The sequence below is a fragment of the Frankliniella occidentalis genome, unplaced genomic scaffold, assembly GCF_000697945.3.
Source record: "Frankliniella occidentalis isolate FOCC.00 unplaced genomic scaffold, Focc_3.1 Scaffold23, whole genome shotgun sequence".
Classification (NCBI taxonomy): domain Eukaryota; kingdom Metazoa; phylum Arthropoda; class Insecta; order Thysanoptera; family Thripidae; genus Frankliniella; species Frankliniella occidentalis.
This window is the reverse complement of record NW_026267153.1, coordinates 1,078,853-1,082,555: the sequence shown is the minus strand read 5'-3', so window position 1 is coordinate 1,082,555 and position 3,703 is coordinate 1,078,853. Positions and strand designations below refer to the sequence as shown.

General features: G+C 58.7%; 1 protein-coding gene across 3 annotated transcripts in view; it reads left to right on the top strand.

The window, feature by feature from the left end:
* LOC113216127 (acid sphingomyelinase-like phosphodiesterase 3a) overlaps positions 1-3,703 on the top strand; it is a 206,940-nt gene that overhangs the window by 4,309 nt on the left and 198,928 nt on the right. Inside the window, exon 1 of one of the 3 annotated variants that reach the window (XM_052265094.1) lies at positions 74-528. The exons of the other annotated variants lie outside the window; for them this stretch is intronic. The gene's annotated coding sequence lies outside the window, so the exon portion shown is untranslated. Of the gene's footprint in view, positions 1-73; positions 529-3,703 lie in introns of those variants that run through there. 3 annotated transcript variants of the gene reach the window in all.

The window sequence follows — 3,703 nt, the reverse complement described above, 5'->3', positions numbered from 1 at the left end:
GCGCTGTCGTGTCGGGGGTGGGGGCGGCGGGGGCGGCGGTCTGGGCTGGGCCGCGCAGCGCCGCCTCGGCAGTACAGCTTGCGCGTCCACCAGCGTCGGTTCGCTGCGCAGCGCCCCGCCGCCGTCGCGCCGCTCGCCCGCCCCGCCGCGCTCGTATCCTCGCCTCCGCGTGTGCGCCGCCCCCGTGTGTGTGCCGCCCCCGCCGCGCGCCCCCGCGGCCCCGCATACGCGTCCGCCCCCGCCGCGTCAGCGGGACGTGGTGTGCGTGTCCAGAGGAATTACTATGTGACGCCCGCTGATTGGCAGCCTCTAACTGTGTGTGCGTGTGTGTGTGTGTGTGTTGGAGTGCAATTGTGATTTGGTGAACGCCGAGTGGGATACGGGTCAAGTGAGGAGGTGTGTCCCTCTGTGAGCCGACCATCAGTGACGAGCGGAGCAGAGCGGGACAGAGTCAAGTGCCCGGCCGGGGCCAGCGCAGGGCTACCCGAGCCGAGCCGGAGCGCCGCCGCCGCCGCCTCCAGCAAACAGGTAAGTCGGGGGGCGGACATAGACGGCCGCGGCCAAGGGCCGGCCGCGGGAAAAAGTTTCGGTCCTCTCGAGCGGGAAAGAAACAAAGAAAAGAGCCCGGGCGGACACAAGTCGAAGCGGGAAAGGAAAAGGGGGGAGTGAGTCTCGTTTTATTATAAATTTACCATCTTTCCCACGCAGAAGTGGGTCAGTGTGGCACAATGGCAGAAACCGGCCCGTGTGGACGAATGCGACTTTAACAAACGCGGTCTCTATTCGAAAAAGACATACGGCTTCCATGTCCACTCAGCAAACAAAAGTTCATGTGTAGTCCAACCCAACCACCGAGCCAACCACTCTCTGGCTTGAAAATGTCCCCACGTGGACCCGCGGAAAGATAACTCATTTTTTCCCTGTTTTCGCTCGCCGCGCGTTAGCGGTGGCGGCTTTCAAGGGGAAAGGTTTCTTCCGCCGCACGGGGGCTGCTGGGCGGCGGTGCCGGGGGTCCCTCTGCGCCTCGCCTGCGCCCCGTACTGGGACACAACGCTCGCAGGACGACGACGTCACGCGTCTCCACTTAGCCTCTTCCGCACTCCCGGACAGAAGGGGGGCTGGCGCCAGGGCCACCGCGACCCCCCGCGCTGTCTGTCCCGCCTCCGCTGGGGGGACCGCGAGCCGCCCCTCCCGGGATCGCCCTGGAATGCGTGAGAATCAGAATGGGGAGCCCGCCGCCCTCCTCGCCCTGAGCGCGCGCAACGGTCCGCAACCCCCTCCGTCTGGCCCCACTTGAAGGAGGGCATCGCTCCCGCGCACACAGTGCCACACGGTCGCCGCGCAAAGTCACGAGACGAGCGTTCCTGTGCCGGGTTTTTGCAAGGACACGACTTTTACCTTTCCAACAACAACAACAGCGACTTAGAAAGTGACCATCAGAGGCCGCCTCTCTACTTTTTATCACGGGGAGTAGGCGAATCCACTGGGGTGTGAGCAGTGCGCACCTAAAGCACGCCACGGTAAAAAGAACATCATGGAATTCAAGTAGATTCCTTTGAAACTGTAGACCAGGTAAATCGCTTGGAATCCAAGATGTCATTTTTTACCGTGCCGGTACATGCCATGTGGTGCGTAAGGTCGACTAATAATCCTTTGAACTCGGGGATCGCAATGCCTTGTCGTTTTTTGGTAATCTGGAACAATACCATATAATGTACTTCCTTTTAAACTGATTTTTTTCCCCGTGGTGGACCGGGTGGGCTGCGGGCGTAGTGCGACCCTATTACCGACTCGGCTGCTCTGCGACTATCACCCTGGCGCCGGGCCAGCCTCAAGTGTGCGGGGGAGGGAGGGTTTGGAGCAGGAGGGAGGAGAGGGGAAGGGAGGCTCTCGTCACCCGCCGGCCCACTTTATTTTAACGCTCATCGATTTTCTCACCTCGTTTCGCCCGAGGCACCTTTCCCATCCTATAATTATTTATCGTGTGTGTGCTTGGGCTCTTGTGTGTGTGCGAGTGTGCTTGTGCGTCTGTCTGTGCGAGCCTCTGTCCACGTCCACGTTTTCCTCTTGCCCTACGGCAGGTGTGCCGGGAAGCGCGCATTAAGCGTTAATTCATGCCCCTTGTCGGCCGCCCCTCGAACAAGGAGACTGTGTCGGTCACCGTGAGGGTACAGGTGTGTCTACTATAAAGCGCACACGACTTTTTCTGTTTTTTCTTGATCTCCTTTCCAAAACTGTTCTGATTTTTTTTCTTATTCTTTTCCTGATTTTCCCCTCTTTTCCCCTGATTTTTTCCCCTGATTCTTTTCTGCCCTGTTAATATCCCCTTGCAAAGCAACGCTCTGCAGAACTGCGAAGTATTTAGATCCTTTGTAACAACGAAGCATTTTTTTTTCAAAGTGAAGTACCCTTTGGGTCTGGATCAAAGGGCGGCCGCCTATCGGCCCGGGTGGGCGACCATACCCTTACCTGGCCGAGATGCCGTGTTCGCCCCACCGCCCTATTTCAGTTCCGTCCAGCGCGGGCTACGCGTCTGACCGTATTGACGGTGACGGTACCGCGGCTGACGATGCCCACAGGCGCGCGCGGGATCTTGGAAAAATTAAAAGGGGTTCCCAACCCGGAGAGGATCGATCGAACCCTGCACCAACAGCGCCACCGACACCATCGTCTCCACCGACAAGGACTGGGGCATCGGACACTCACACCTTCTCACCGGCGCCCTCCTTCTCCACGACCGGCTCAGCCCCCCAGCGCACCCCCTCCCTTCAGTCCCTGCCCTACCCACCCCACCTCCACCGACCGCCGCGGCCTATCGCGGCATTTTCTCCCGTTTTCTCGCTGGGCGGCGGGTGCTAATATGTTTATCGATACGACACCCTCTCCCCCTCCCTCGCCGCCCGCCACCCGCATGCTCATTCTCTCTCTCTCTCTCTCTCTCTCTCTCTCTCTCTCTCTCTCTCTCGCACGCGCGCTCGTTCGCTCGTTCGCTCTCACACCCACAGCGTAATCGGGGGCGACAAAATGTCGCAGTAAAAGTGTTGGTTCCGCTTCACAGCACGCCTGTTTCTCATCGGTCATTGAGGGCGGGGGGGGGGGGGGGGGGCATGGGGCATGGAAGGGGCTAAGTGTGTGCCTGTGTGTGGGGGTGTCTGTGTCTGTGTGATGGGGGAAAGGGTTGGGGAGGTGGATCTGTGTGGAGATCTAATGCTGTAAGCTGTTCAGCGGACGGGGTAAAAAATAATTTAAAAAGGATAATAGAAATATGAAATCACAATACCCCCTCCCCGCGCTCAATTCGCCTGCCCACTGGAAATATAAACAGTATTTCGTCGGATCGTGGCTAATTTTTATCATTTCGCCGTGTTTTATTTCTAGTGTCGAAGTCACTTCTGTGCCGGACTGTCATTCGCCTGCGGAGGGGAGGAAGTTCCCGTCGTGTGAGGCTCGGGCGGGGGCGGACTTCAGTTGGCTGTTTGTTCGGTACTTTTGGCGCAGCAATTCATGGTGCTGGTGTGGTGTGGAGTGGGACAGAGAAAGGGGCAAAAGGGCTCCGGGCCGGGAGGTGTGAGTTTGAGAGAAAGAGACGGGTGGAGAGGGAGGAAGAGGGAGAGGTGACGTCGGCGGGGGGAACATATGCGTCTGTTGAGTCAAAGTATAAACGCGCAAGCCATATAGTGGTGAAGATATATGGAATGCGAGG